Below are 8,528 nucleotides of genomic sequence, written 5' to 3' on the forward strand. Positions count from 1 at the left end.
AGACCCCGGAGGAGGAAAGGTCTCCGTTCCATCCACCCCCCCGACCTCAGCAAGAACAAAAATAACAAACGAAGACAGTGCGATCACATTGTAGAGGGACGCCGGCCAACACTCCTGAGAATGTATTCAAAAGAAGACGTAAGAGCCGAACAGTTAGACCTCCACACCACCTTCGGCACCACCAGGGTGAGCGGCGGAGTCTGTCTCAGGAGGACGATCAGGCAATGAGTCCAGCCAGTCATTAACAGCATCTGGCCGATCAAAGAAAAGGGTACGTTCATTGTATTCAACCCGGAGTCTAGTGGGAAAGAGCATGGCGTAACGTAGACCCCGATCCCGGAGACGTTTCTTGGCACCACGAAACTCCATGCGTTGTCTCTGAACCTGTTGGGAAAAGTCCGGGTAAAAGTTCACCGTAGCATTCTCAAAGGCCACCGGGCCCTTCACCCGCGAGGCCTGCAGGATAGCGTCCCGGTCTCTATAATGAAAAAGCTTCGCTACAATGGGTCTCGGCGGGGCTCCCGGCTTGACTTTGCCCCCTGGAACACGATGTGCACGTTCCACCGTGAAAAATTTTGTGAGACCAGAAGGGGCCAAGTGATTCAAGACCAGATCCTCAACCAGGAGATCCACCGAGTGGGGTTCAGGGTTTTCCGGTACACCAACCAGGCGAACATTGCAGCGACGCGCCCTATTTTCAAAGTCCTCCAGGCGACGGGTCATGAAGTTGTTCCCCCGACGGAGATTTCCAATCTCTGTTTGGAGCTCCGAGACATCATTCGTAAGGCTAGAGGATTTAATATCCAGTGATTGTACCCTCTCATTCGTCTTGCCAAGATCAGCACGAATCAGATTCACCTCAATAGCCACGGTGTCAAGTTTGTGGGCCAAGGCCTCGTACTGCAGGCCGATGGATTCCCTCACGCCCGAGATGGCGCCCATGATATCCTGTAGGGAGGGCTCCGCCGACTCTTCCAAAATTCGTTCGGACGCTATACTAGAACCAGGCAGGGCAGCTCCGGGGGACCCCTTAGAATGGGTATAACGGTCCATGACATTTGATTGAACTGGAGCTCCGCGCAGAGGTGTTTTTGTCTTGCGCGTCTCTCTGTCCCCTCTGCCCGCCATTTTGAAGATGCGTCACGGGACAAGCCACCAGGGTCGACGGGCCCGACACCCAAAGCACAGGATCAAAAGTACATAAAAAGGGGGCACAACTCGGGTAGAGGTCGCCAGGCCAGCAAATAGGTCACACGAAAGCCCAACAGCCGATCTGCCTCCAAGTCTCAGTCGCAACACGACATCCACGTCCGTGGCCCAAGTCGGAACAGAATCGAAACCGAAACTTAGGAAGGGGGGACCCACAAGGCCAGATCTCCTGCCGTTGTTGTTCAATTGCAGGACGGCTACAGTACCGCACCCCGTCCCGGGCGCACCTCAAGGGCGGAGCCCAAAAGTTCAGAGCACCATATCTCAGGAATACGAGATCCAAATCGATTTCAGAAAAGTGCCAGGGTAATCAGCCAAACGTCCCCAACACGAATTCTTGCAAGAAATCAGGATTCAGCCAGGATAAAATGTCGGGAGCGGCGAGGGTCCGGAGAGCGCTGTGCTCAAGCGGCCATCTCGGATGCCCGCCAAGCTCCTCCCCCACTCTGTATGTTTTTAATAGCAAATTATTCATCCCCCACAGTAGTAAAATTGTGCGGGACCCTTCTCTTAACAAGCATTTGCAATGCAATAGGTCTCGCATTTACGCGAGTTTGAGCTATTGACATTGCAAATGACAATGCCTTTTATTTTACTTTTCGTTTTTAAAATGTAAATAAAAGGCATTGTCCTTTGCAATGTCAATAGTTTAGACTCGCATAAATGCGAGACCTATTGCATTGCAAATGCTTATGTTGAGAAGGGAGAGGAATGGAGCGTTGGGCTTCACGAGAAAAGTGGAGCGGGAAATAAATAAATAAAGTGAGCGGGATGCCTAAAGCGTGCGCCGCGCATATTAAAGTAAAGTAAAAAGTGGAGGGGGAAATAAATAAATACAAGCCGATCACCTTGCAGACCGCAGATGTTATCGGCAAGCCTGTTCCGTTCTGTTTCCATTGCATCTAACATTGAAACCACAACCAGAAGGAGGCGTGCTTGCGAGAGGCTGCGGAGCACGCGCACACGTTCCAGCCAGCGACGGAGGCGTGGCGCGCACCGCCTCCCTGTGCCGTGTCGCGCGCCATGGATCTCGTCCCCTTTTGCTATTCCCAGTGTGCGGGGGCCTGTTTCTTACGCTGGGGGCCTGCAACCGCAGCTCTCAGCGATGTTGGCGGAGGCTGGCGGGGATGCGCCCCCGGTCTGGGGGAAGCTGCCGGTTTTGCTGCCACTCTCGCTCCTTCCCCTGAAGGTATGGCCGATCTCCCGATGCATGGGGCGGGGGTGTGTGTCTGTGCAGGGGGGGAAGGTAGGGGGCAGCGGCGTGTGTATGCATGCGTGTCTGTATGTGAGTGTGTGGTGGGGGGGCTGCAGCGTGTGCCTGTGTAATCTGTGTGCAGGGGTGTGGGGGCTGCCTGTGTGCGCATGGAAATATGAGGCACGGCGACGTGCGCGCCCACGAGATCAAATCTCCGGCAGGAGAAGCTCGTAACAGTCTGCTGTCCACATTCCCCCAGAAGTGACAACATAAGTTGTCTCGCCCTAGACAGCAAAAAGCTTCGCTTTTTGCTTTCGTCTAGGCGAGACCTAAAAACAGCCACTGGGCAAGGATGCAGCTCTTCCTGTGACTCAGAAGGAAAGCGCGTGGGCAGAGGAGAAGGAATTGGGAGGACACAGAACCAAGGAGAGGAGGAGTGTATGATGTAAGAGAGAGGGGAGTGACTTAGATTGCATTATTATCCATAGATTTGTGTTATAGCTCTCCACCTGCAGGGCTGTGCTTGTGTCTAACACGCTGGCGGCAAAAAAAAAAAGGAAAGTGCTTACAGGCAGATCTGGAAACAATCGTGAAATATTAAAATAATTCATGTTCCATTATCATATCAAGAACTATTATTTGTTTGCAGCTCAAATCCTGTACACGACTCTACGGAAATATAAAGTCGATTTCTCAATTATTTTTGGTGTTGCGGAGGACTGAACATCACCAGCCCTTTCAGTGCAAAAAACGTCTCCAGGCCCTGTACCCACTGAGGATTTACCCCACGTCTCCTGTGACCAGTCCAGCTAGAGCCGTGGACAATCCGATCAAGAGTGGTGGTGCATCCTGGGAGCTCCGGAGGGCTTCCCTCATTACTCGTGGACTGAGCTACAGAGTGAGAGGGCTTTCTTGCAGGGGAGACGCGGAGATGCCTAGGGCCATGGTTTCCATCTTGGTTCAGCAGTGCGCCTTGGATCAGGCAGGGAAGCGGGGGTAGAAGTTCAGTCTTGTGTAGTGCCTCCCCTCCCCACCACCCCCTTCACCCCCCAAAATCCAAGTCCTCATGCAGGACTAACAGTAGACGAGCCCAGTTGTTTTTTAGAGTAATTAGAATTGTAGTGTACTTCAAGAAGTTGAGCAGAACCATTAGCATCAGAAAAATCACAAACAAATAAAACGAGGTGACTACATCCATGATAGATGAATGTAGCTTTCACAGGCCAGACTAAAATCCACCTCACATTTAGCACGAAGGCCAGTCATGACTTCTCACGGAAATGTAATGGTTTTACACAGAATCGGTGCATTCTCAGAGTTTCCTTGTAACTTTATTCAATCTTTCAGGTGTGCACCCCTTTTGCCAAAATGACTCTCTACAGCCACAATCTTGTTTAATGGTGCCGCAAAGACGCATAAAAACACAAATGACCAGTTCGTCTTCTTTTGTGCCAAGCGTGCAGAATGTGTTGCGTTTATTATGAAAATGTAGTCACCTTTAAACTCCCATAAAGAAATTAAATGGAACCTCATTCTAATGATGTCATGCCCTACAGTCTATTGCAGATAAAGCCTATTCTAAAATAGGGCAAGAGACATTCCAGTGTGAAAGTCCACTAGACCCCTCTTTAAATAAACACTCTTAAGACTTCTGTTAGTCCTTTCAAAGTTCTTTCTTGCAGTCAGGCTCGGCCGCACTAAATAACATGACGTGTATATGTAAAGCGCAAGTTCACCCCTATCGGGGTATCTTGGCGCTGAATAACAGATGTTTATTGTTACCTAACTAAATGGTACTCGTTTTATCGACCTGCTGAGTGAATCTGCAGATATTTGAACCTGTGAACGAGGAGTTCAAAGACAGGCCCCTACAGTGGGTGCATTAGTCCACTGAGCTCCTAGACCCAGCTGGAGGAGTGGATGTGTTTATTTTGGAATTTGAGAGCTGAGTTGAATGACAGCAGGTGCAGAGGGGACGTGTAAGAGAGGGGGAGTGGGCGCGTGCAGGGAATGCAAAATGCGAAAAAAGCACCGCGTCCCTGGGTGGGCTCGAACCACCAACCTTTCGGTTAACAGCCGACCGCGCTAACAGATTGCGCCACAGAGACCTGCTCGGCGCTGCCTGTGGAGGCAGAATTTCAGCCGAGTGGAGCGCAATGGGCCATGGAAGATTTAGCTTGGAAAAACACTGGACCTTTTCAAGCGCCATGCTAGCACTTCGCTTCACTTCGCACTTTCTGCTGCACGTAGCAGCACATCAAACCCTTATTTCCTCAAGCTCGTTGGAAAAGCAACAACTTAGTATCTCAGTAACATTCCTTCACAGAAGTCGATACTTACATGTCAATCATTCTTCGATAATGGATACAGCTGACTTCGTGGCGCAACGGTAGCGCGTCTGACTCCAGATCAGAAGGTTGCGTGTTCAAATCACGTCGAGGTCAAGCCCATATGTTTTTACACTTAAAATTGACAAATGGGAGTAGAGACTACTTTCTAAATCAAATAAGTAATTGCATTTAAAAACGTCGTTTCATGTAAACATAAATGGATTTAAGCGGGACAAACCTGCTCCTCATAAGTTGCTGTAATGAGCTGCTCTATGGGTATTTAAAAGCCGTCGTGTATCAGTTATGTATAATAATCAGTATAAATACACAACAGCTTCAGCAACCAACCAACGCAAGCCACAACCGCAACAACGCCACCCACCACCACCCTCCGCACCTGGACTCCGATCAGCACCGAAGACACCATCCGCACAATGAACTCCATCCATTCCGGATCTCCGACTGACCCCTGCCCTCACCACGTCTTCAACAAGGCCGACGCTGTCATCGCACCCCACCTGCGGGACATCATCAACACCTCCTTCGACACCGCCACCTTCCCTGAGAGCTGGAAGCACGCCGAACTCAGCGCTCTTCTCAAGAAACCCACAGCAGACCCCACCGACCTCAAGAACTACCGTCCCATCTCGCTCCTCCCGTTCCCGGCCAAAGTCATCGAGAAGACCGTCAACAAACAGCTGGCCGCCTTCCTCGAGACGAACGGATCCCTCGACCCCTCACAGTCTGGCTTCCGAGCGAACCACAGCACCGAGACCGCCCTCATCGCTGCCACCGATGACATACGAACTCTGATGGACAACGGAGAAACAGCGGCCCTCATCCTCCTGGACCTCTCCGCGGCTTTCGACACTGTCTGCCACCGCACCCTAATACAGCGCCTCGGCAACATCGGAATACAGGACAAGGCACTGGAATGGATCACCTCCTTCCTCGACGGAAGAACACAGAGAGTCCGCCTACCACCGTACAAGTCAGAGGCCACCAAAGTCATCTGCGGCGTCCCTCTAGGATCCTCACTGAGCCCCACCCTCTTCAACGTCTACATGAGCCCCCTCGCGGCCATCGCACGCCAACACAACCTCAACATAATCTCATACGCCGACGACACCCAGCTGATCCTCTCCCTGACCAACGACCCCGCCACCGCCAGAGCCAACCTGCACGAAGGGATGAGAGAGGTAGCCGAATGGATGTCGACCAGCCGCCTGAAACTGAACTCGGACAAGACGGAGGTCCTCATCCTGGGCTCCTCGCCCTCCGCCTGGAACGACTCCTGGTGGCCCCCCGCCCTGGGCACCGCACCCAAACCGACGGACCACGCACGCAACCTGGGCTTCATCCTGGACTCCTCCCTCTCCATGACCAGACAAGTCAACGCCGTCTCCTCATCTTGCTTCAACATCCTGCGCATGCTACGCAAGATCTTCCGATGGATCCTGATGGAGCGAGATAGAAAACAAAATTTTGTTTAAACTCGCAAAGTCACATTTCCATAACATGAATAAAATTATTAATGATTTGTGATATGTCGTACTAATACAACCTAGATTAAACTTTACACGTGGGGGGACTAACATGTGTGCTCATAAACGTGCATATTTGTTGCATCTTTTTGTTCGTGCATAATAATAAAATAATTTATTGTTTTCGTTTTTGTCATTACTAACTGCTGCAAACTTAAAAGAAGCATGTGCTTGTTTTGCTTTTCCTTGTCTGTGTGATGTCATTTCTACTATTCTAGGTGCTTATGGGTCTCATAGAAAAACGGAGACTGGTAAATATAAACGCTGCTTTATTTGTTTGCAATGGCTAGGTAACATTTTGATTAATCGGGTGGGTTAATTAATTAGTAAACCATGGGGTGGATACAGAATATACTTTATTTCTTACATCAATACTTTTCTTGTGTTTGTTTTATACTAGAAAACATAAGTTGCCTGCTTTTGGGCCTAGTTATTTGAGCCACAGAAAAAGAGCTGATCTATAATTCTGCAGAAAGTCACGAGACGCCCATTCTGAATTAAAACGTTTATTGAAGCTGCATTCACAAAGCAAAAACTGATGAGCTGACATCATTCTGTCGGACATGGCCAAGGTCGAAAGTGAACTTTTTGTCAGTCCTTAACTTGGCATCCGCGGAAGTTGTACTGAAAGACTATGGAAGCTGCGAGGATGACTTAATACAAAGTTGCAATCGCAGGAAGCTTCTGGCTTCACGTGGAAGAGACAATGGTCTTTGTAAGACATGATTTTGTGGAACTTTTTAAGAATCGGGTGACATGTCACTTGTCACTCTCAGCCAATGGGACGTCGAGGATTTCTGAAAACTTTCCTTTGCTAGTTTAGTTAGCGTAGAAAGGTATAAAAAGTCATGCCCTTAGGGTTGGGCTGGCTGCTGCTTTCTGACTTTCCGATGAGGGTGATGTGCTGCTGGACTTTGCGTGGAACACGTAAGAATCCTCAAAGAACTTTACTTTAATTTCTGTCTATTTAGCTCAGTTAGGGAAATAGGTTTTAGAAATGCTAAACTTTATATAATTTCTTTAAAATTGATTCAATTGCTTAAATTGTATTTTTCTCATATTTCTTACCATCATGCTTGCTTTATTGCAAATAAATTTCATTTATAAAACTTTCAACTTATATACCATAATTTAGAAAATAAAATCTTACTTTTGACAAACAAGCTGGTCTTGGTTATTCAGAAGTGTAGGTTACCATTAGCTAGATCACGTCACCTATGGTGGTCGTTTAAATGATTGGGTTTTATTCTAATGACAATTTTCTTTCTGCAAATATATAAATATGTATATAGTTTATAGATAATGTATATATAGATTTATTCTGACCACCTGATTCAGTAGGCCCAAAATATATCAGGTTTATAAATGGGTCCATATTTAGTTTAGAATTTTGTTTATAGGTTATGAAGTTGGGTAGCGTTGTTTATGATATATTTTCTATAGCCCGCTGGATCAATTCTCTGGTAGCAGAAATTGATGGTTGCTAAGAGGTAACCAAGGTAATATGTTGGTTGCTAAGGGTTACGTCATGGTATGGAAATAGGATCGATGTTTTAACACATGTTAAGTTCGTTTTTCGTGCCTATCTGTAAGCTATACCGGTATAGATTGTGTGGCGAGAAATTAGTCACGCAAGCCATCTGTTCAGTTTGTAGTGATATCGCCGAGTATCACAAGAGGTATCGCCGTGTACCATAGTGTTGTCGCCGAGCAGCACAGTTTTAGGGCTAGGTCTGAATCTTGTATAGTGAGGATTTTCTAAGAAATCAAAGCAGCATGAGAATAGGGACAAAGCGCCTTCCATAAAACTCACTGTGATGAGAGTATTAGTTATATCCGAGCTTGAGTGAAGGGTAAAATTAACGTCGGTGCATGATTATCTATAAACAGGTTAGAGTCCTGTACGGGTACATGTTTCATATCTATAAACAGGTGAGAGCCCTGTACGGATAACGTCGTTATTTTGCTAACGGTGCATGAATTCTATAAACAGGTGAGAGTCCTGTACGGATTTCATGTGTGTTTGAATTTAGGGAATTTTCCGTGTAAAAGTGCGAGTTTGAATTGTATTTTATGTTCAAGTGGAACTCTTAGAACTTTCACTTCGCGGTGGGTTCAGAGCAAAGCGAGTTCATAATTATACGTGTTAGAAGGGTGGGGTAAGGTTACTCTACTGACAATTGAATATTATCCTTAGTGTGAATAGCGCCGTCTATTCCGAAGTGTGGATACTTGAATGTATGTAAACTA

At 47.6% G+C, this 8,528-nt stretch overlaps 2 non-coding genes across 2 annotated transcripts; one reads left to right on the plus strand and one right to left on the minus strand.

Annotated features, from left to right (window-relative positions):
- Nucleotides 1-4,438: 4,438 nt before the first annotated feature.
- Nucleotides 4,439-4,512, minus strand: TRNAN-GUU (transfer RNA asparagine (anticodon GUU)). Its single transcript has one exon. It is a non-coding gene; the product is annotated as a tRNA-Asn (tRNA).
- Nucleotides 4,513-4,776: 264 nt separating this feature from the next.
- TRNAW-CCA (transfer RNA tryptophan (anticodon CCA)) lies at nucleotides 4,777-4,848 on the plus strand. Its single transcript has one exon. It is a non-coding gene; the product is annotated as a tRNA-Trp (tRNA).
- Nucleotides 4,849-8,528: the final 3,680 nt, after the last annotated feature.

The sequence above is a fragment of the Lissotriton helveticus genome, chromosome 12 (genome assembly GCF_964261635.1).
Source record: "Lissotriton helveticus chromosome 12, aLisHel1.1, whole genome shotgun sequence".
Lineage (NCBI taxonomy): Eukaryota > Metazoa > Chordata > Amphibia > Caudata > Salamandridae > Lissotriton > Lissotriton helveticus.